The sequence below is a fragment of the Panthera onca genome, chromosome D3, assembly GCF_046562875.1.
Source record: "Panthera onca isolate mPanOnc1 chromosome D3, mPanOnc1 haplotype 2, whole genome shotgun sequence".
Classification (NCBI taxonomy): domain Eukaryota; kingdom Metazoa; phylum Chordata; class Mammalia; order Carnivora; family Felidae; genus Panthera; species Panthera onca.
The window spans coordinates 63,987,762-64,013,568 of NC_138350.1; the positions used below are offsets into that span (position 1 = coordinate 63,987,762).

Consider the following 25,807-nt stretch of genomic DNA (forward strand, 5'->3'; position numbering starts at 1 on the left):
ATTACATTTAGCAATCAACAGCATGGGTGCAAAAATCATCTACATTAAAACCCTTTGTGGAATGCTTTACAATTTCCACAGAACAGAAACTAACCTGTTATACAATTAATCACAAATACAGTCCTCAAGTTTTTGCCCATACACATGAGTATTGTTTAAAACATGTCTTCTTTGTAGCATCTAGGCTCTGCCACCACTGTGCTTGGCTGAGTTCACAAATCCGTTGTAACCTGTAGCTTCTCTGTCACTTCTCTGGCTCTCCTCTCCTGCTAAGCTTTGTTTCCTGGCAGTAATCAAAACCTTCTACCACTGCCACAGCTACTGCTGCTGCTGCTGGAACCACCATAGCCACCTTGGTTTTGTGGTTTGTCAAAGTACTGGTCTCCACCACCACAGGGGCCACAGTTTCTGTCTCCAAAATTTCCTCGTTTCATGGGTCCAAAATTCGAAGACTCATTGTTGTAATTGCCAAAATCATTATAGCTTTCCACCTCCAAAGTTGCTTCCATCATTACCAAATCCGTTATAGCCGTCCCCACTGTCACCATATCCACCACCATCTTGACTGCCACCAAAGCCACCTCACCCACTGAAGTTTCCTCCAGAACCAAAGCTGTCATTCCTACCAAAACCACTTCCACAACCACCATCAAAGTTTTCAGAACCACTTCAACTTCTTTTGCTGGATGAAGCACTAGCCATCTCCTGCTTAAATAGAGCTTTCCTTACTTCACAGTTGTGGCCATTCACAGTATGGTATTTTTGAACAACAATCTTGTCTACAAAGTCATGGTCATCAAATGTTACAAAAGCAAAGCCTCTCTTTTTGCCACTGCTTCAGTCAGTCATGATTTCAATCAGTTCAATTTTCATATACTGTTCAAAACAATCTCTTAGATGTTCTTCATGTATCTTCTTTAATGCCACCAACAAAAATCTTTTTCACAGTTAAGTAGGCACCAAGTCTTTGAGAATCTTCTCTTGAGACAGCCCTCTTTGGTCCTACAACTCTTAATCCACCTTGTGTGGCCTTGCATTCATGGCTGCATCCACCTCTTCCACACTGGCATACATGACAAACCCAAAGCCTCTGGATTGCTTGGTGTTTGGATCTCTCATTACCACATAGTCTGTAAGCATTCCCCAATGTTCAAAATGGCTCCTCAGACTCTCATCAAACCACTGATGAAAACCTCTTGCAGCTGTTCAGGCTCTTTGGAAAACTCAGACTTAGACATGATGGCAGTGGGAGGGGAGATATTTGCAATGCTTACTCGGCAGGGTCCACAGGCAGAAAGCTTTTTTTTCTTAATACATGTAAGGCTATGAATTTTCCTCCAGTCACAGCATTAGTGATAACCCATAGGATCATGTAGGTCATATTTAAAAGTATTTTCTACTTTCAAACATGATTTATTAATCGTATTGTTATTTATAAGTGTAGGTTATTTGTAAGTGTGTTGCTTGGAATAGAAGCTGTTGAGAATTTTATAAAGTGTTTTTTCCCCTGTAGCTTCAATCCACTGTCATCAAATAACATATTCTTTGTGATTTTAACCCATTATCTTTTGTTGAGATTTGCTTTGTGGACTATTTATATTGTCATGTTTTCAATTAAAATAATTGACATGTATTCTCAATTATTAAGTACAGCATTCTGTATATTTCAAACAGATCAGAGAGTGATTTACTGGGCTGAGCAAATTGAAGCCAGAATTTTCAGGAGTTTTATTAAACAATGTAAAACCAGGAGTAAGAGAAAAAGCCTGCAGCTCAGGGGAATTTGAATCATAAATCTCTGAATAAAGCTAGGACACCTGAAGAGTGATACATTCACTGGTGAGTTAGGAAAACAAAATGCTTCCCCCCCGCCAAAAAAAACACAAAAAACAAAAAACAAAAAAACAAACTGCCTCTTTTGCTTTAGTAAGGAGCAGGAAAAAAAATAAAGGGAGGAAAATGTTCCTTTCACATGAGTTTAGGAATGAACATCACAATCATAATTCACTAAGTACATGGGAAATCATTCCACTATGCTTAAGGGTCAGAAGTAACAAGAGCATTTTACCAAGATTTGCAAACATTGAAGATACCTAAACTATAATATTAATAATATAAATATGTTTAAAAATTAAATAGAGGGAACTTCATAAAAAAATAAAAAAGAGAGTGTAAAATTAACAAGCCATATTGGTAAAGAATCAAATGAATTTTGTAGAAATTTAAAACATGATAATTGAAATCCAAAATTCAGTGGAAGGTTAATATAGCAGTTTACACATAGATGAAGAGAGAATTGATAAATTGAAAGAGGTCTGAAGAAATCACCCAACTAGAGAAAAGAAAAACATAAAACAGACATTAAGAGAGGATGAATGAAATTATGGGGTCCAACATGCATCTTACTGGATTTCCAGATAAGGACAGAAATGAAGAAGTAATGATTATAGAATACTAGCTGAGAACTTTTCATAGCTATTGAAAAGCACTTAATATTTAGAAGACTCAGTGAATATCTGGCAAGAAAAATGGAAATATATTTATGTCACAGGAAAACTACAGAACGTCAAATTTATCATAATTTTATAATTATGATATTGTGGTATTGTCACAAGGATAAACATAAAAAGAATAAATATTTCAGAAATATAGCCACACATATAGGAAAATTTTATGATTAATGGGACTCCTATAAAATAAGAAAAAGGCAAACTTTCTAATAGAAAAGTGGGGAAAAATATAAATAACTATTATATAAATATTTAAGAGGAAAAATAAGTGACTAGTGCATGTAAAAACAAAAACAAAAATTCAATCTTAATAAATAGCAGAGAAATAGACTGTTTAACATCCTTGATAAAAATGGAGAGCAAAAGAACGCTTAGACATGACTGATGGGAGTTTAAATTGGTAAAACTTAGGAAAACCATTTGAAATTAGCCACCAAATTGAACCTACTATAACATGGGAAGCCATACATATGGGAGTATCCAGTTTACCCTTATTCTCTTAGAGTAATCTTTAATACTACTCCCTTTAATTTTTCAAAATGTTTCAGGTTGAACAATACACTAACTTATCATCCTACTTATGACCCAATAAATCTACTTCTAGATATATTTAACTAAGAAAAATTATTCTTCACATATGCCAGGATAATTCTATGAGGATGCTTCTAGGAGCATTATTTGTAATAACAAAACTTGATATCAAACCAAATGTCTACCAACAGCAGAATGAATAAATAAAGTTAGATAGGTTTTTAATGCTGGAGTACTATGTAGAAATAGAAATAAATAGATCTTTACATACAATATGGAGTAAAAACATTGTTTGGGTGAAAGAAGGAAGTGACTAAAGAATACATGTTTCTATTACCATGACATTTAAACATAGGCAACCTATATAGTAAGTCATATACACACATGTAGCAAAATAATTAGCAATTCAAGAAAATAATTCATATAAAATTGAAAATAGTAGTTATTTCTCACAAGAAATAGGAGATTTAAGGGAAAGTATATGCTGAGGATTTCAAATACACTGGTTTCTTCTTTAAGCTGGGGTGAGACTACTGAATAATAATAATAATAATAATAATAAGATATACCCTTTAAAAAGTATGATGTATTTCACATTTAAAATCATTATTAAACTGAAAATTTGATAAGATATTATTGATTTTTATCTTTTTCACCCAATACCTATACTTACATGTCTTTCTCAGTTGAGTGGGTAATGTTCATATTGATTTTAATGGCTCTTTTGTGTACCTTGGATAATAACTTTTAACCCATAAATGTGTAGGAAATAACTTCCTCCTGCTTGCTGTTAGCAAAAAGTAAGTTCATAAATATAATTTTGTTTCCTTTAAAACAATACAATACCCCCCCATTATTGTGTCCAATTTAGAAGTTTGAATTTTTGGTTGTTTCATCATTTAGAAAAGTGCCAGTTTTGCTTCTATACTAATGATATTACCTGAAACTAAATGGCATTCTTTCATTATATCTTCACATATTGGACTCAAGAATCATCAGTTGCTCATTTAGAAAAGCCTTTTGGGATTAGTCAGAGAAATATCTCTTCTTAGAAACAGCAAACTCAGTCCTGGGTGGGAGTTAATGTGACTACTTCCACATGCCAAGCCAATGGACCATACAGCTGAAAATAGATGCAAGACTCCTTGACTCCAAGTCAAGGCAGAGAACCATTCACATGAAGAGCTTTCAATGGGCGTGCTCATGTGCTTGTTCAGGATAAAAATAAATACATATGTAGCTTTAAACTGCCAAATAAAATAACCCTATGCACTATGCTCTTGAGATGTGAATGACTGGATGGCATATCAACGTTAGGAAATAGGGGAGCCAGGCATAACTGCTAGTTACGCATCAGTGATAAACAAAGTTGGATAAATGTATTAGGACTCAGATTACAGCTCAAAGTTAAGAATGGCCACCAAGGAGAGGAAAATAGCAGGGACTAATATGTTGTAATGAAACAAACCACATGGCCCCACCACACACATGCCACCCTGTGCTGCATTAATTGTTCCTGTAGCTTTCATTTTGAGTGGCTACCTTGGCCATCAGTGTAATGGGTAGTGGAAGAAATTACATATTACATTTAATTGTCACATTGAGCAGCACAGTGATGCAGGCTTTCTTGGAATTTTAATAGAGTGACCTGGCTGGCTTGCCAGCTAATATAAAATCAGCCTCCTAACTACTTTCTTTACTGCTGTCTTGATGACTTCAACTGATAAACTCTTATGACCTTTCTCAATTTAATTCAATTTGTTAGGCATTTCAAATGGAATTTTTCTACACAAATTAATGGTAAATGAGGGATCCCCCCCTCACCAACTACCCCTCCCTCTTTCCTCCAGGAAAGATTACAGTAGATGAATTGGAATATAACTGGCTAAAATTGCATAAATGTTCAGCATTAACTCATGCAAGGCAGCCTGCAATTTTATAGTGCAAAATACTTCCCAAAGTGTTGGTCTGGGGTGAATAACTAAAACAAAATTTGAGGTTACTCTTGTGTTTGATGGAAAATTAAATTCTGTGGTTAATAATATGGCATTTCAGTTCAGACAGACATAGGTTTGAGTCCTGGTATGACTATTTAGCAACTGTGTTCTAAGTAGACAAGTTGTTCAGCGTCTCTGAATGCCAGTTTACTTAACATGAAAATGGGAGCCATAATGCCTATATCATATAATGATTATAAGAATGTAATGAGAAAATGTACATAAAGCACCTAGCATGGTGTCTGGCACATAAAAGTGCTCAATAACTGGCTCATATTTCTGCTTTCCACTGTTACGCCCCATCAAAATCTATCTCCCATAATCTGCATCTCCTGCTGTCCCTTGGTTCTTCATTTCAGCCAGATGTTCTTAGGTAATACTACGTTTAATTAGTCAGGCTGGGATATGTTCCTGTGCAAATAAATCCTATAGCAGCCCCGAGTCTCATAGACATAAGGATTAGTATAGTTTTGTAGGTCTCTAACTCTGGATCCTGTGGACCCCTGGAAGCGGCATTAAGGCAAAGCCACCCAGTTCCAGAGCCTTCAAATGTCTTTTCTTTCTCCAGAGTTAAACTGGTGGATCAGATCTATTTTTAGCTGAGGATACCAGGGTGAACATGGACTTGTCTTACAACAACTCTAAATACTGAAGGGATGCTTCCTAATTGTCCTAAGCCTGGAGAACATGGCTGATCTCACCCAATTCCAGATTTTGAACAATCCTAAATATGAAAAAGACTACCTAGTACAGTTAGACAAGCTATTACCCATCCCATGCCAGGTGAAAGAAAGCTGGTCATGCTCAACAGTTGAAAAGGAACAATTAGCACAGTAACCATGTTTGTATACTGCCTCCTCTTGCTAGCCTTACTCTACCCTGGTCAAAAATTTGAATTATGGACTTTCCTCCTTGATATGAAATATGACTCAAAAAATCACAAAACTGTTTTTATCCATGATCATGAAAACAAAATTTTGAAGGAGGAGACTGGATAGAATTGTGAGTCTTAGTTTAATTAAGGACACTTTCATTCTTCATATCTGCCTGTTTGTCTTTAACCACAGTCCAGTGGGGAAATGGCTACGAGGTGAGATGTTCCCACATTCTTCCTAAGTATTCTCATCATCACTTTCCTCCACTGATCTCAACTACCCCCACAATGCATATCACACATTTTGCCCTCCTTTTCCAATTCCATTCTTCACTTAAACACTTCTTTCTACTAAGCCCAATGAATGCCTCAAACATGTAGTAAGCCAGTGCTATTACAATCCCTTAGTTTTCTTCACTAAAAATAGCAGACACATAAACTCCCTAATATCCCCATCGCCACTAATGGAATTCCAGCCTCAAAGATTTTAACAGTTATCTCCTTTGCAGTCCATGCTACTGAAACGCCTCCTGCTCTGCCAGCTCAGGTGTCATTATTTGGGAAATATTACTTCTCAACAATTTCGTTTTCTAGTTGTTTGCTTTTTTCATTATTTGCAGTTCAGCAGCTATTAAGATCCAGTGCTGTGGAAAACAACAATAACAACAAAAGAGCAGCTTAATAACTAAACTTAAAAACCAAACTAGTCAGCAGCGAACAATGCCTTGTCAACATTTCTAAATGGAGCAGAAAGAAGGCGAGCCAAAAGGACAGAGAGAGGGCAAAAGAGAGAAAGGGACGCTTCCTGATGGATGAGTATGCATAAGTGCTTCAGATAATAGCTAAGAGGTACAGTCTGTAGCACATTAAAGAGGAGGAGGAGACAAAGTGAACAATGGCCTTGGAAGGGGACCCCAGCAGTGTGATATGGACAGATGCAAAACTTGGTGAATTGCTGAAGTCAATACAGGTTTCCCCTACTATCCGAAAGTAGAGCGTTCTTACGAAAACTTTCATAGGCTGAAATGGTGTAAAGTGAAAAGGCAATTGCCATCAATTTATATGGAAAAAATTCTGAGCATTCTCAGGACCAAAAATACCCTCTCTTAGACTTCTCTAATATGTTAGGACACATCTTGCTAATGGATACACAAAATAAATTGAGATAAAGCACAGATACTCACACAGTTCAAAGCTTTGGCAGTTGATGCTGAGATGCTGAATATACTTACCATGGAAGAAATTTGACAGGCCACCTTTGCTGCCCAGGGTGTGCGCTGTCTCTATATACTGGCTTGCTGTAATACAAATGCTCAACACTATTTTTGCTCTTCCTCTTTTTCATAAAAGCAAAAATTTTCTTCCAATTAGCAAAAACAGGCACTAATGGAGGTCTTTCACAAAAATGGAGTGGCATAATACAAACTTTTAAAGAGTGGGGGTATCTGTAGTATCTCTCTGGGGATTCCCTATGCAAACAACCTTCATTTTAGGACTCTTTCCCCCTCTGAGCATCCCACCTCCCTTCTGTGTCCTGTTCCCACAGGACTTTGCCCTCAGATAGATAAAATAGATCTCCCAGCTGATGAGAACTTAATACCTTCTCCTTCCCAAGGGTACTTACTGGGGCAGCAGATAGTCTGGGAAATCCAAAACCTTCATGTTCCAAAGTAAAACACAACAGATTTCAAGGAGGAGGAGATATTTTGGGCCTGTAGAGTTTTTAAGTCCCTATCAAACCACTCCCCAAAGGCATCTGTCTAATAAGTAATACATTTATTCTTAAATAGACTTCTTTCGTGTTTTATATTTTAAGAGTAAAGGACACAGTAGTGACTCAGTGTGGTGTCAGGTTCAGGATTAGCACCCACCTTCCAATTTCCTCTGAATGGCAGGGTGGGAGGAATCCTTCTTCTGGCTTACTGTTAGAGTTGAGGTCAGTTTGAGTGGGCCAAATAGACCACCCACAAACTGCAACAAATAACAATCATCTATTCTTCTTAGGCCGTTATTCACTGTCTCACCCAAAGTAAGTGATTAAAAATTGTGATTTCTTTCACATTACAAGGAAGCTGTCAAACTTCAGCCTCTCATCATGGTTTTGCAAGGTTGTGTTGAAAGGACAAAATCCCACATATTGAATTTGGCTCTCCACCATTAGCCTGAAATCATCAAATCAATGCTGGAGTCAAAACCTGCAAGAACACGTTCCCTAAACGGCATTTTGTGTTTCTACTGACATTGTCTAATAGCCTTAATTCAGTCTCCTCAGCCCTTTTTTTCAGTACCCACCACCATGACTTACCCAACATTTTGCTCCCCCCAAAATTAAACTGTCTTGCCACCCTAGTGTCATTTCCCAAAAATCTAATTGAAAAGCACCACCTTTCTGAAAACTATGCTCAAAACTCACCTCCAGTTAGACTCCTCCTCTGCATTTCCCCCATATGCTTTATCTGCCACCTTTGTCAACAGAGTAACTTATTGGCCATCTTTAGTTGATCCTGACTATGTGGCATCTGCACATGGATATTTAATAAAGATAATAAACATGTCATTTCAAAACCAACTCACTTTCTCCTAAGTCAATGGAATCATATGAGTCCAGTAATACGAAGTTCTGAAACAGGTAAAAAGAGCTTAGAGTAGGGAAAAAAATTATAAGATTGGTTGTTTCTGGAGACGGGATGGGCTGGGCTGGGAGGAAGTATAAAGAAATTTTCTAGGGCAATGGTCATGGTCAATGTTTTGATAGGAATTTGGATTACACAGATGTATACAATTATCAGTTCTAATAAATGTACACTTAAGATTGCCGCATTTCACTGTAGGTAAACAAAGAAAAAAATCAACTGATTTCCAATCCTTCAGACCAGTTTTTACTTTAGTAATTCTCAGTCTTGTAAAAGTTTATCATTAATTCTTTCACTCAGAGTGAAACACTGGAGTCAACTGTGGTTTATGTTCTATCAACAATCCTGTTGGCTCAAACTTCAAAATGTTATTGAATAATATTTTAAGTTTTGTATTACTGGTATCCTTGTACAAAGCACCATCAACTCTTCCATGGACCACTATAGACCCTCTAACTGGTCTATTTATTCCCACTCTTGTTCCTGATTTCTCCCCCAGCTCCCTTGCCAAGTCTCTAGTTGTGTAACACTTACACTGTAAAGCATAAATCACATCATAGTTCTCCAATTTTCCAATTGTTTCTCATCACAATTAGAATGAAATAAAAATTAGAATATATTTCCTCCATGGATTACAAGGTAGTAAGTTATCTGACTCCTGACAAACTCTAAACTCATTTCCAACCTCTTACTCTCAACTCCACTCTTGACATACTTGCTATCCTATTATTATTCTATGAAGCACACTGCCACCTCTCTGCCTAGAGAACACTTTCCCAGGTAATAGCACACCTTACTCCCTCACTTCAATCAAGTCTTCATCATCTAGTTTTACCTCTCAAGAGAGGTCCTGTTTATGACTTCCCCTAAATTAGTACCCCCATTACTCTACCTTTACCCTATATCCTATTTTGTTCATAGCACTCATCACACACACACACACACACACACACACACACACACACGAGATAGAGATGGAGATAGATGATAGATAAAAGGTAGATAATTATAAGGAACTGGCTAATGCACTTATGGAGGCTGAGAGGTCCCCTGATCTGCTTTCTGCAAGCTGGAGATCCAGGAAAGCCTATGGTGTAATTCAGTTTGTCTGAAGGCCTGAGAACCAGAGAAGCTCATGGTATAGATTCCAGTCTTGGTCTGAAAGCCTGAGAACCAGGAGCTCCAAAGGCAGGATAAGATCAATATCCCAGCTTCAGTAATTAGGCAAGAAGAAAAATAAATTCTTTTTTTTCCTCTGCTTTTTGTTCTACTCAGGTCTGCAACAGATTGGATGATTCCCACCCACATTGATAAGCACAATCTGCTTTACTGAATCCACTGATACAAAAATGCTAATCTCATCCAGAAACAAACACAGCCAGAAATGTTTAATCTGAACACCCTGTGATAGGTCAAATTGACACGTAAAATTAACCATCAAATCTATTGAAGTAAAAACCTTATTTCATTTGCTGAAATACTGCTATTAAAATTCCTGGAGCATAATAAGTGATCAATAAATACCCCCATTTTAAGCGTTTATTTTGAGAGAGAGGCTGAGGGAAGAGAGGGAGAGAGAAAATCCCAAGTGGGCTCCACGCTTTCAGCCCACGTCTCAAGAACTGTGAGATCATGACCTGAGCCAGAATCAAGAGTCAGATGCTTAATTGACTGAGACACCCAGGCACCCAAAGAAATACATTTTAATAAATAATACATTTTTAGTAATGAATGGTTTTTAAAATTCTCTGTGACAGTCTAAGATGGCCACCATCAATTCCTTTCCTCTCTGTAAATTCATATTCCTCCTTATATAGAAAGAAGCTGAATCTCTGTTTAAATATATACAGCCTTTAGTGACTTGCCTTCACCAATAGAATGCAGAAGAAGTGATGTTTTGAGAATTCCAGTGGTAGGTCAGAAGACATATGAATATCTTAGAACACTCACTTTCTGACTCTCCTTTTAGAATCCTAGTTATTATACTGAGGGCCAAGTTGCTAAAAGAGACCACACGTAAACTACCCAGTTGACAGTCCAGTTAAGATACGGGATGACAGCTAGCATCAGCCAAATGTCTTATGAATGAGCCATTTTAGATGCTCAGCTGAGTCAAACTTTCAGATAACTTGAGACCCAGCCACCTTTTGATGACAACTGCATAAAAGATCCTACACAATAGCTTCATAGCTGAGTCCAGTCAACCCATAAAATCATGAGAGCTGTTGTTTTAAGCTACTGAGTTTTGGGAATACTTTGCTGTGCAGAAATAGAAACCAGAACACTCTTTAAAGTATACTGTTCCTTCAACTGTTTAACCTCAGTATGTTTTGTAATTGTGTACCTCGATACATAAATATACTGATTCAGTGACATTCTTTACATCTTCAAATGATGCCTATGAGTGTTAACTTCTAGATAGACCACATCATCCTCCATGCACCCTCCACAAATACCAATATTATAATAGGATGTACAATATCTGAATAAATATACTGACTGAGGGAAAAAAAGACTAGAGGGAAAAAAAAATGACAAATAGGCAAAAAGCCAAAGAGGAAACAAGCTAACTTTGGTCAAAGTCTTTTGGATAACCAGAAAACAGAATCTGAGTTAGAAGGACCAAAAACCTAAGTCCAGTCAGGGACTTATATTGGTGCTTGGAATTCCATAACAATGACTTATGAGGTCATAGCAAGAAATGAACATATTATGAACCTAGGGATAATCCACAGTGGTTTTTTTTTTTTTTTCACTTTTTGGTCTAAGAACTCTTTACTCTGGAAAGAAAGAAAGAAAGAAAGAAAGAAAGAAAGAAAGAAAGGAAGAAAAGAAGGAAGGAGCGAGCTGCGGCAAAGAGTTTTTTGTTTATAGGGGTTACAATGATTGATATTTACCTAGTTAGAAAGGAAAACCTACAGAATGCTTAAAGAAGAAAAAAGAAGATGATCAGTGCAAACCAAAATGTAGCAGTTCAGTGGGAAGGGAGACCTGTTTTGGCACAACAGTTTGAAGGGGTTTTTTGAAAGACTTGGACCTCATGACAGGTATTAGACAATAGGTGAAATTCGATGAGACAGAGCAAGTCCAAGGGGTACTTGAGGCAATGTCTTGGGAAGACATATATTGAGAATGATACATGCAAAGTTGATAAAGGAGGTTTAATTTCTTGGAGCACTAAATAGTGCTAGAGAATAATAGAAGATGGGCCGGAAAGAGGACTTGAAGTTTGACCAATTACCGAGTAGTAATGTGTTCCTCTCCCTAGAGTGTGCTTATAAATTCCATTTGGCCAACTTTAGAGTTAGTATAGGATATTGGTTGAATATACTTATCCTGCAATCAGACTGCCAAAGTTTAAATCCAGACTTCCACATTTGCTAGTTGTGTTGCTTTGGGCAGATTACTTAACCTCTCTGTGTCTCAAATCACTGTCTCTAAGAACAGGATAACAGTAAGAGTGATCTCTTAAGGTTGTTGTGAGAATTACATATCTGTAATAATGCCTGGCTACATTGTGAGTCCTTGATGAATTTTATTTAATACCATGCCAATACTATGCCAGCCAGGGAGGGAAAAATTTGCAGTGAAGTGACCATTTTGCCCTCTATATCACACTCTAAAATCTTGCTGAGTTTATTGTCACTTAAAACATTCTGTATTTTTCAAGTAACTTGCAGAAGCATCTTTGTTTATTGAGCCAATAATTTTTACTGCCCATCTTCATTATGAAAGAATGGCCTAGACAGTAACCACTTATATTTTGTCTTACAAAGGATATTTACAAATTTAAAGCTAAAATTTATAAATGTTTTCCCATGTGTCAGGTATTGTTCCATACGTGTTTCATGTGATCTTCATGACAACTTCACAAACTGCAAGAATGGATAATCAGGTCTGATCTAGTAACCAAAAGCTATGCAAGTACTGAGAAAATTCTGTGTTATCTGAAAACACCAGCAACAAAGAGAGAATTGGTGTCTGATCTCACAGATTTTATTTTCTACTATCTGGTTCTTCGACTGGAGAGTCATAAGAACTCTTTAGTCATCCAACACCTTCATTTTATGGATGAGTAACCACAAGTTCATGAACTTAATGCCATGCAATGCAAATGCTCTTTCCACTCCGTGGCTTTGCTGTGGAATGTATTTGAGGACTCATTCATAAAGATGGTTTTATCTGGCATTTGGAGATAGTAATGATTTAATGAAGTTAATGAAGTCTCCAAAAAAAGAAAAAGAAAAAAAAATTGTCTTGAAGGATTTCAGAACACTGAACAGCACCACATCTTTTCTATCTTCTTCCCACCTTCTCTGTAGCCACCCCCATTCCATTTCCCTCCATATGTTCTGCAAATTAACTTCATCACCACCTCACCAAACCTGTCACCAGATTTTCAATATTTCCTCCTGAAATCAATACTATGTACATTTGCTGGGAAATAATCCTTTTTTACTGGGAAATAATCTTTAAGAAAAATAATATAAATGTATGTATAATTTATTAAATATTTTGAAAAATTATGCTAAAGGTTGCAAACTGTTGGAAATAGGGTAATTCAGTTTAGAATCTATTCCCAACTGATTTTACAAAGTGACATTGTAGTTGTTGATGATTATTAGAAAAATCCTTTAACTATTTTGGATTCTGCCTGATTTTCCAAAAAGGTAAATCTTACTTGAAAAGTACCCAATAATCATTTTAGCAACTTTCAAAAAGTTTGATGGAAAATCTGGAAAGGCTCCCAGGAATTCAACAAGCCTGATTGTGGAAGGGGCCTCTCTTAGCCTGTGTGATCTCCAAACCAGAGCCAAGATAATGGCTTGCCTGAGGATAGTGTGTAGGGAATAAAGCAGATAAAAATGAACCTCAAACGGAGGAAAGTCAATAAAGGATGTGTTGAGTTGGCCATCACAGGGATACTCACTCACTCTCAAATGTATAGGAGATTTGAGGGAGCCTCATAAATTGCATTCAGAATCACCTTCTAAAGGACAAAAGGGGACTTCACGTTGTGTATTCTAAGTGCCAGGCAGAGCTCTGTAAACATATTCTAATGTAGGAGAAGTCCCAGGGCAGGAAGGAAGAGATACTTAGCACAGCCCCGAAGGAACTACACCTGCATGACGCTGAGCAAAGCCTTATGCCCCTGCAACAGAGGCTAGCATCAGAATTAGGACCAAGAAGATTTGTAGTAAGGAGTGTATCACACATAAGGAGTGTGATACAGGATCTTAGAAATACTCTAGTTCAACTTGATATTTTTATGGGTAAAGAAACTGCAGGGCAAAGAGCAGTGATTTACCCAACATCTCATACATAATTAATAATGACAACAGAGCTAAGACAAGCTTGGATAACTCGTAAGCCAGTGATGTCTGCTGTCCCTTTACTCCTTGCTGGCAAAACCAAAAAAAATTCACTTTGTATTAACTATGTTCTTTTTGGATGTAAATTTATTAAACTGAATTTACATTTCCTCTGGAGATGAAGCAGAATTCTGTCATGTGTCTGTGACCAGGTCCAGGTAGTGTACAGAGGCCATAATCTGCTCTAAAGTGTAAGGTGAAGTGATAAGACCTCAGGTCCTCCTGTGGAAATGATTTCTACTAGCTCCATATTCAAACTAAGGGCATGGGTTCTGGTGGAAGACTGTATGCGCTCAATTTCTAGCTCTATCCTTTACTACAGGGACCTTGGTGAAGCTAGTTCACTTTCTTTAAATTTCAGATTTCTCATTTGTAAGACCCAAAGGCCTGATGTGAAGGCTAAATAAGATATTGCATATCAGCTGTGTGAGACTGTGGATAAAGATTTCACAAATACAGTTATGAAGAACTCCAAATATCTGGAGTAGGCTAAAAGCAAAGTTTCAACAGTGTTAGCTGCCTACAAAGTTAGGCAGATTTGTCTAGAATATTACCCACAATATGATTCTTACATACATTTCATACATATGTTGTTACATACATCTTATATCACTTTCCTTGAACTGTTATGTCAAAGTGATTAAAGCATTATCACTTGACTATATTTTCTCATCTTCTGCTTTCTGATGTGTTCTTCCGCTTCTTCTAGAATGTCCTCTGACTTTTCTGTTGATTTAAATCTTACTGATCTCAATGTCAACACAATCATCTATCTCTCTCTGAATGACTATATCCTGTAGCCTGATCTAGAACAGGGACATAATAGATGCATGTGCACTAAATGAGCTGGATGGCAAATATCACCTTAAGCATTACACCATTTTGAAACTCTAGATAACCTAGTTGAACCAGAAGACAGTGAGAGCAAGTCATCTTTTCCACACTCACTGATCTCCTATAATGTACTAAGCACCAAATGAGGCTCTGGGAATATAGCAATGAATAAAAGCAAACGTACTCTATGACCTTATGGCAGATTTAGTAGACAACAGGGCAGGCAGTCAATGGTTGTAGCAAAACTAATCTGTTTACAATTGTGGTAAGTGCAAGACAGAAAAATGATAGTGTTGTAATAACAGAAAACTGGAGGGGGTAGTAGATTTGAGTTGCCAAGGAGGTTAATGGGTATGAGATCTGAAACATAACTGCAAGGTGATCAGATGTGTGTGCATTGGAAGAGATTGGAAAGAGAGTACAAGAAGGAAAGCAACAGGTGAAGGAAACAACATATTTTAAGTCCCTATGAGTGGAAAGACCTTGTTCTGAGGAATAGTTAAATACAGTGGGACCCGGTGATATCAGGGCACAGAAAGCAAAGGAAAATAAGGCATGCCTGATAAGGCCTTAAAATGATTTGAATAGCAATTCCAAAGCACATTTTAATACAACATATCCACCAATCTCACTATTACATGCAAGATATCAATATTTATTTCAGTGCACTATGATTATCCATGGAGAGACCATGAATATGCAGTGGCATCTTTTGGGTGGAACACCTCTCCAAAAGTCAGTAATCATTAACAGGTATAGTTTAAAGTATTGATCATTCCTTCTTATTAGAATTTATTATAGTATATAATCTTAAAGTTTGTAATTTCTACCTCTGGTATGAAGGTACACACACACACACACACACACACACACACACACACACACACAGGATATTCTATTCTTTATGTATATCTGTATATAGATAAAGATATCTACTCTCTCTCTTATCTCTCTCTCTCTCTCCACACACACACACACACACACACACACACACATATATATATACACACACACAGCTGATGCAGGGGTAAGGGGTGCTGATCCCCCACACAAAAATCTGCATATGATTTTGGCTCCCCAGGAGCTTAACTACTAATAGCCTACTGTTGACTTTAAACTTACTGATAACATAAACATTCAACAGATATTTTGTATATGTATCATATCCTGAATTCTAACAACAAAGTAATCTAGAGAAAAGAAAATATTAAGAAAAATATAAGGAAGATAAAATGCATTTACAGTATTGTATTTATCAAAATAAATCTGCATATAAGTGGACCCATGCGGTTAAAACTCATGTTGTTCAAGGGCCAACTATATATATATACATATATACACATATATATGTATATATATATAGTATATACATATTTAATATATATAAAGCTCTACTTTTTTTTTAAGTTTTTTTTTTTTAATGTTTGTTTTTGAGACGGAGAGAGACAGAGCATGAACGGGGGAGGGTCAGAGAGAGAGGGAGACACAGAATCCGAAGCAGGCTCCAGGCTCTGAGCTGTCAGCACAGAGCCCGACGCAGGGCTTGAACTCACAGACCGTGAGATCATGACCTGAGCCGAAGTCGGACGCTTAACTGACTGAGCCACCCAGGCGCCCCTATAAAGCTCTACTTCTTACCACTATACACACACACACACACACACACACACACACACACACACTAGAAACTTTACACTAAAAACTAAGATTTGAGGAGCATTTATGTTTTAAGACAATTTCTGATTTAAAAACTCATTTAATAAAATTTTATCAGAAATTTGGCCTCCCCATGTAATTAAGAAAACAAGGCTTGCAGATGGGTACACAGCTAGTAAATAACAAAAGTGGAGGAATAAACTAGATCTCATGGTTCCTCAGCTACTACTGTTTGTTCCATTGCCCAAGAAAGCTGTAGAAGCTCGGCTGACCCAGGACCAAGAAATGCTGCAGCCGCTTCACCGGAACCACAAGAACGAGAAACACAAGCAAAGTTTACAGCACCTAATGTCCTCTTTGTAAGTCTCCTAAGGCAACAATTATCTGTGTGTGCACACATACACACACTCAACATACCAAGGGCTAAAGTGTAGATAAACAGAGTTTCATGAAAATCCCTCCAGTAATGTGATCAAAACCATTCTTTTTCCCAAAAAAGCAAGACGGAATTCATATGAGTGAATGATGTTATAGTAAGAATAATCTTGAATCTACTCTAACATATTTTAAGCAAGTTACCTGTGACACACCTCACAAGATGTAACAGCACATCAAGCGTTCTGAGAGCTCAATTGTGAATTTCTACTTTAAAGACCACTTATCACTTTTCCTTCCCCATTAACTCTTCAATTTCCTTGTTTTCTTCACACCCATGTCCTACCTCTGCAGATGATTCTCTGTGTCCTAATTATCATGGGATAAAGAATAGCCAGGTATTCACAAAAATGCTTACTTTTCTCCTCACAATGGGCATACAAGTAACAGCTGGACACACTGAAAGAAGCAAGCCACCTGCAGGCTTGGAAAAATGTGAACCTTCACTGGTCCAACAGTGTGTGCACGTTTGTGTGCATGCATGCACACACACTTGTGCAAACACACAGAAACTACACCAGCTAAATAAACTCCCCACCTACCTACATTTCCTGTGAGGGAGCCCATTTCAGAAGCCCTTTCAAGTATGGAAAAGGTAAGGCAGGGCAGACAGGCAAGAGAAGGTTATTTTGAGCGTTGGTTTAATTTATGGGGTTTATTTGTATCCTCTATCGTTCAGCGGGAAACCTTGTAAATGATGTTTGCATGCACTAAACTGTGATAACTGAACTGATGAGTTAAAGACTTGACTGAACGTTTAATGTTGCTTATTAAATAATTATGACGAGGTTTGATGAATGGTCCTGATTCCCTGAACTTCCAACTGAGATTTTCAGCGTGAGTTTCATTAGATAGACATGGATGGAGCCTGCTGCAACCCAGCTGCAAATGAGCTTGCAAAACATTTGAACTGGAAGCCTTCAAAAGTGGATAATTCAACTGTCTTGGTCTATCTTCCTTGGTCCCCACACTAGCATTTCATTTTCATTTGATGATGGAGTGGAAGCAAATTATGCTATGTCTATGGGGCTTTCTAAAGTATCATTGCAAGATATCTCCATATGTACTTAATGAAAAATTAATCTGTACTCTTTGTGAAAGAAAAAAAACTATTCAACTTAAAAATAAATCTTATTCTGCGATGTCAATCACCTCCACGTGAATATTGCAGTCATGTGTGGCCAACACAGGTGAGAGATGAGAAACATTAGGATTTATTGAAGCCGGTGAACTTGTTCAGTGTCTGAGCCAGAGTCATTTGTTGTAATGACACATGTCATGCACTTTTGAAACCCTTCCATGCACTGATATAAGAGCTCATTAGACCATCCAAAAATTTAATTTCAAATAAAAGAGCATTGCAAATCTGGGATTTTTGTCCCATATCCTAAACCTTCCAAGTAGCTGTCTCTAATTTTGATGGCAGATTCAATTTATGTATCTACAGAGAATTCACATTTGTGCTTTATGTGATGATTTTTTTATAAAGACAAGCTGAAAGTCTACTCCACAATTGAAAAGGAAATAGTCTGCAGTGAGGTAAAAGAAGCTTGGGACTGGAGAGAGGTGGGCTGGATTCAAAGGGACAGGAGAGGTGGTAGATAAAGGCATGGGATCTGGAACCTCAATATCTGTGTCTAAATCCCAACTCTACCACCAATAGCTGCAGAATAAAGCACAGGCCTGGAAATAAAAAATCCCTGAGTTCCAGTTCTGCTTATGCAATGGGCCAAAACTGCATCTGGGAAGTCATTTAAAGTTTTTGGCCTCAGCTGCCTCATCTGAAAATAAAGATCTTAGATCCTATACATGTTCATATTTAAAATCATCTAATTAGTTATCAAATAGTTCTCTAGGATTAATTTCATGTGTAATAAGTTAAGAATATTTAATTGCTCCATAAAAGTGCAATATTTTGAAAAAATAATTTAAAATTATTTTAATGTAGTATCTCAAGTTGCAGTTTTGCTTATAATTTTCTGGGCTTCTAGTGGCTTAGAAAAGTTAGTCTGCCTTATCCTGAATTTGACTCTTAAAAAAACGAATAAGTTATCTAAATTAAATTTTTTATTTTAATCCAAAACTAAACTTGAAATAATTTAATAAATGACAGAGAAACACAAGAGGCTATAACTTATAACTGATGTCTCCCGAAATGACCATGGTTTCTTCCTGATGTTGTTCAACCATTTTTCCTTAGACCCATCTCTGAGGGGAAGATATTTTCCTTTATTAATTAATTATCTTACAGAAAAAAAGAGGACAAAATAGAGGCAAGGTTGATATTAAGGCATCAGTGAATAAGGATGCAGCATGCCCTTTGTTCACATATTTGATACAGCAAACCTAAAGACATGAAGACCAGGTGCAAGTTGTATCTTCACATTTGCTCCTTGCAATTATTATTCTGAATTTCCATTGGAATAGTCTCTCGTCTTTATTTTACCTTTTGGTGTGTATCCTAGGTAGGTCTACCTAGATAATGGACTTATATAGAGAGGAGATTCTATGAATGAGAAAATAAACTAAAAACATGAGACACATAGAGATTCCTTAGCCAGGAGGTGTAGAACCTTCAGCCCTCACTGATAGAGGGCGCTAATCCACCCCTTCCTGCACATAACTGCCAGTAGGTGCACACTTGTTTATTCGCCTGTCATCTGGTCGCCTCTAACATTTTCTTCACCCTCTTTTAGTCCCTAAAAGAGAAAATCCAGGAGCCTTAAACTAAGGATTCAAATTTAACTGTTGCCCCTATCCCATGATCAAAGCTATATTCTAGCAAGTCTGTCTAATCTTCTGCATTTGCTCTTAGCTGAAAAATTAATCTCCCTGACACTCTGCCTCTAATATTTTATTTTTCTAGACTTCTGAGTTCTCTGGCATCCAACTCTAAGATTAAATAATGGCTTCCTAGAATAACTCCTGTGTTCTTTACATTTCTGCTTCCCAGAAACTGTCTCCCCCGTTCCAAATATATGGCCATTGTGACCTGTCTTGGATTCTGTAATTGCCCTGACCACTTCACCTTGTTGGGGATGATTGATAAATAGCTGAAGCAAGTAGATACCTAAAAAGAGGGGTGGGGGAGGACTGTGGAATGTTCAATTAAAGAATATCTAAAACAGTGGATTTTACAAACCACCTAAAAACTGGCCCTTTGTGGTATTCAGAAAGCAATCAACAGATCATTTATTAGAATTATTTGAGGATAAAAGGAAGTTTGTTAGGTTTCAGGACAGGATAATCTCAGCGACAATGAAATGGTACCAGGTGAGCTGCCACAAATGATTGGGGGTCCCTGCACGCACTGGAAAGACAGACTTTTCTGCAGATATTTCAGCTCAAGTGTTTCTTGATAAGAAAGATTACCCAGACAGTCAACAGGGACTTCCAAATTTTAGAAGAAGATAGGAAAACTATATGAAGATAAAGTTGAAGGTTGGTCAACATACCAAAACTCTGGGCCACAGTTGTCTGGGGTGTGGACCAGTCTACCTTCAGGCAACAGTTTATTCTCACTACCTTCCCTGTCACATTCCAATTCCCAGGAATTTCATTTTCTCCCTGGCCATCCAGGTTCCTCCTTCCCAAAGCTACCTATTCCTAAGCTGTTCCCCAAGTGTCACAGATTTGTGTTTTCCAACAATTTTAACAAATATTGTTTTACCCTCATAAGAGAAACAAAAATCTTTGTTGAAAACTAGCATTTAAAGGTGAGATTATAGGGGTAACTTGGTGGCTCAGTTGGTTGGGCGTCCGGCTTTGGCTCAGGTCATGATCTCGTGGTTTGTGAGTTAGAGCCCCATGTCAGGCTCTGTGCTGGCAGCTCGTAGCCTGGAGCCTGCTTCTGATTCTGTCTGTCTGTCTGTCTGTCTGTCTGTCTCTCTCTCTCTCCCCCCCTCCCCCACTCATGCTCTGTCTCTGTCTCTCAAAAATGAATAAACTATAAAAAAATATTTAAAGGTGAGTTTATATTTAGGTATAGACACAGATTTAGATTTGGACAAAGAACATAAACAAATCATGAATTAGACAAGTGATCTTCTATAACAGGCATATTAAGTCCTGTGGGTTCAGTCTGGCTTGCTGCCTGTTTTGGCAAGTACTGTTAATTTTTTTTTTTTTTACAGATAAACATTTGTGAATAATTTTCATGATAGGGAACAGTAATTTTAAAATCCAACTCTTAATTGTTATCCGGCCATACTCAGTAGTATGTATCAGCTTTAGGGGCTGCTATAACAAAATATTGGAAATGGGGTGGCTGAAAATAATAGAAACTTATATTCTTAGGAACACCAGAAACAAGGTGTTTGCAGGGACACACTCTCTCCAAAATTTCTTTTCTTTTTCTTTCCTTCTTTTTTTATTCCCAAGTTAGTTAACATACAGTATAGTCTTAGCTTCAGGAGTAGAAGCCAGTGATTCATTCATCTCTTACATAGAGCACCCAGTGCTCATCCCAACAAGTACCCTCCTTAATGCCCATCACTCATTTATCCCATCCTCCATCAGCCCTCAGTTTGTTCTCTGTATTTAAGAGTCTCTTATAGTTTGCCTCCTTCTCTGTTTTCATCATATTTCTCTTTCCCTCCCCCTATGTCCATCTGTTGTGTTTCTTAAATTCCACATATGAGTTAAATAATATATTTGTCTTCCTCTGACTTATTTCACTTAACATAATACACTCCAGTTCTAGCCACGTTGTTGCAAATGGCAAGATTTCATTCTTTTTCATTTCCAAGTAGTATTCCACTGTATATGTATGTATGTAGATGTAGTTATACATATATCTACATATACATTATACATACACACATCTTCTTAATCCATTCATCAGTTTATGGACATTTGGGCTCTTTCCATAATTTTGCTATTATTGATAGTGCTGCTATAAATATTGAGAAGAATCCTTCCTTGCCTCTAGCTTCTGGTAGCTTTTGGCATTCCTTGGCTTATGGCTGCATCATACCAATCTGCGTCCATCTTCTCTGGGTCTGAATCTCTGTGTTCTTTTTCTTATAAGGAAAGTTGCATGCATCCCCACCCCTAAATCCAGATGGTGTTATCTTGAGATTCTTAATTTAATTAGATCTGTAAAAACCCCATTTCAAAAAAAGGGCACATTTACAGGTACCTGGGGTTAGAACTTGGGCATATTATTTTTGGTGAACACAGCACTATACCTATTTTACATTAAACAGTTATTACAATTTACATTGAATTACATCATAAAAGTATGTAGAAAGTTGTTTTCTCTCTCATTATATAAATATATGATAACCTTGATTTTACTTCTTGACCTATGCAGTAGACATTATTCATATCTAAATATTAGACCCGGATTTTCTATTTTGTCTTTATCATCCATCTATTATAAGTGTCACATATGAATAGTTTGCTTTTTGAAAATGGTTCTTATAAGAACTTACCCATCATACTCCTCAGGTTGTAGGTTGTTTTCATAAAAAAGACACATGACAGAACTACCACCAAAACTACAGTAGTGTCCATGTATGCAAATTGGCTTGGAAATTGGTTAACTGTAAACAAACTACCTAATTGAATGCTATCATAAATGTCATAATAAGTTATACTCAAACCCATAATAGTTTAAATTTAACAGGTTCCTCCCACCTCTTCACCCACTCTCAAAAATAGCAGTGACAACAACAAAATATAAATCAAGAATATGTTTTAGTATCATAATAAAATGTATATTTTCTGGTCCAGAAGTTTACTTTGAAAAATGTTTTAAACTTTTTAATCTAATACCAAATTAAAGTGAAAATGGAGAATGAAAATATCCAAAGAGGGGTAATATTTCACCATGAGGGAATAAATTATGGAGTTAAGCATGGGTTAAATTTACAACAGTCACAAAATTCCTGTCCCATGTTAGTGTGTGATACCCACATAAACATAATAGCAAAAAGATCAAGAAGGAGGTGGAATGAGTCATGAGGTCACTGAGATTTCTTTAAGCCTTGAGTCAGACTTCAACTGCCTTTGTGGAAAGTGGGCCAGCAATGTCTTTGAAGAACGAAAGCCATCAATCTTGCAAAAATACCAAGAGAGTGATTAGTGAAAACAAGCCAAGCTTCCATCCTCTTCTCCCACATTCCACTACTACTAAATAAACTAAACATATTATATAAGAGAAAGTCCTGTAAACCAAATAATTTCCCACAAAGTTCTTATCTGATGGATTAAGAAACTTTGTCAAGAGTAGTTGGATACAAAATGAGAAATGAAAATCATCAGTGAAAATAAAGAGACCAACTGATGCAAGAATACTGTTTCAACAAAAATGGTGACATTTCAGTTGCTACAAAAATTCTGACACACAATAGATAACAACAAAGAGGTTCCAAGTTTCATTTCTATCCAAGATTCTGGGGCAAGTGCTTAAGTCTTTTAAGCAATCAATAAGCAGATGGTTTCACTAGCATTCAAATCCCATTTTCCCCCATTTGCTATCTAAAACAAGGCAGTCAGACTAAGGGTATAGTCATTACAGTTTTGCATAGTTGTTGTGTGCATAATAATCTGACATATATTGTTCTTGAAGATTGTGGTATTTGAAAAAGGTGTGGCATGTTTCTTATTCTGAACAAAAACATCATGTTTAAAATTACATTGTCTAAATGCCTCATAAAGTGTTCTGTATCAGCAGATAGTGACCCCAGACCTAGGTCAGCAAGGTGAATTAAGGGCAGCAGGAATTCTTTGATCACTACCATGGAAACAATGGCTGCAGGACATGCCAAAATGCCTAACTCCAAGGCATGATCTCATAGTTCAATGTGATGGGCAAGCAACATAAAATTTTTTGTCACAGTTAAGAAAAGGGAAATAGAATTTCTTTCTCCTTTGGTGGCAGTGATTTATTTAATTTTGGCTTTGGATGTTTTTTGGTTCAGGCATTTTTTTTTTTTTTTGACTCCAGTCTGTGGCCAAAATCCAGACTGGCAAGAGCTGCAGAGCCTGGAGATGATGGAAGGCAGCCCAGAGATCAGAGATCAAGAACAAAGACTGAGGTCTAAACCAGAAGAAAAATAAACTTTTGTATTCCATTCTAGTCCAACTCTTTCATTTGGGGTAATCCAGCTTCCAGAGTTCCTGGGAACTGGTCAAACCTCAAGTTCCTTCCCTTGCCACAAGTTGAGCTAACTAAAGCTGAGCAGATCTGCTAATTTGAGCTATGAACTGGGTTGCTTGGTTTTGTGTGTGTGTGTGTGTGTGTGTGTGTGTGTGTGTGTGTGTGTGTGTACACGTGCGCCTTTGTATGGGGTGGGGGGGTTGTGCGGGTAGCATTTTACCTTTGAAATCCAACCCTGTGCTAATCAACATTCTGAAAATCATCTGGCCACAAAGTCATCACACTGAATTACTGTCAGACAATGAGAAGTTTTCCCTTCCACTTTTCCCAAAATGCCCTCACAATCAAGGTAACCCCACCCTAATTGGTGTGAGAGATCTATGAGTATGTATATGAGTGAATGTGCCTGCATTCTGCATGTGTACATTTCATGTGTATTTTAACTCAGAGTAATTGAACATATCAATTTAAGACAATAGTCACATAGGGAATGTGCCAGTAACTAGATCTTTTCTTATATAAAGAATCCTTTCTCTCACCATCTATATACACACTGAAATATAAAATCAATTTCCATTTGTTAACAACCATTGAAGCCATTAGAGGATAATCACAGTTTCTTGGCATAGTGATGAAGCACATATTTTTAACTGAAAAAAAAAAAAAAAACAATATGGTATGGTAAGGCAAGTTAAAATAACTGTTAGAAGAGTTTGTTTTTAGTTGAGATAATGTGCATATCATATTAGAAATTTAAGGATAAAGTATCTTGCCACTTTCCCCAAATGTTGTAGTTGTACTATTCCCTTGTTTTAAGATGACCTGATTTCTTAAGGTTCCTTTGCTTCCTTGAAATTAACTCTGTGGTAATCCTAGAACTCCAAATCCATTCAATGGAGTCTTAGAAGTCCTCTGGGTGCCCACATGTGCGTGTGTGTGTGTGTGTGTGTGTGTGTGTGTGTGTGTCCAGCCTTAGTAGGTGCCATGGTAAATGCTTTCCAGGGGAAAAACAAAGTGAGATATTTGCCACCAGCAAATGTACAATTCTTGTGAGAAAGTATACTTTATCTTACATACAAGATCTAGAGACACAATGGAAAGAAGAGCAATGGAAAAGTAAATAAATGAGGTGCCAAAATCAAAGTAAAGACAATAAATAACAACAACAACAACAACAACAACAACAACAACAGCCCCAAAATGAATAACATGTATGGGGCTGGAAATTTCATAGATTTTAGGGATCAGGGAACACAAAGGGAAAGCACAGTGGCTAATTTCCTTAACTGCCCCCCCTCCCCCCCCCCACACACAACTGAATGAGGCCACCAGGACTCCTGATTTCTCATAATATTATTAGAACACACTATCTTTTCTGGGTTAAAGAAGTGTAGGAGGGATAGTCTGCCAATGGTAATGAAAGGGTTAAGTAGACTTTGAACTGAATTTAAACCAGGAGACAGAATTGATGCATCTTCTTTGATTGTTCAAAAGCCAATAGAATCCCCTGATCCATTCCATTACATTTATTTCTGTCGTGCTGAGCTAAAGGATAGAGAAGACCTTTCTTACTCTAATAAGTGAATAGCCCTGCCTCTCTCATTGCTGCTGCATCTTTGCTGACCTATATTTCTCGCATATGGATGGATCACCGCTAGCGGGTTCGACAGACGCTATAATATCATTATGCAAATGCACGTTCACTGCCACTCGGGAATCCTATAGACTGATCGCTTCATTATCAGTCTTATCAGAAAATACAAGAGAATTGTGTCCCGTACTCAGTGAGATGAGAACATAATTTAAATTAAGTAGTTTACTGTCTGGCTACTCTATTGGCCAGAGATGGAGATGAGAAAA

General features: G+C 37.2%; 1 pseudogene; it reads right to left on the reverse strand.

Moving 5' to 3' along the window:
• Window positions 1–293: 293 nt before the first annotated feature.
• The window catches only part of LOC132665116 (heterogeneous nuclear ribonucleoprotein A1-like), a 41,030-nt pseudogene continuing 15,516 nt past the window's right edge, over window positions 294–25,807 (reverse strand).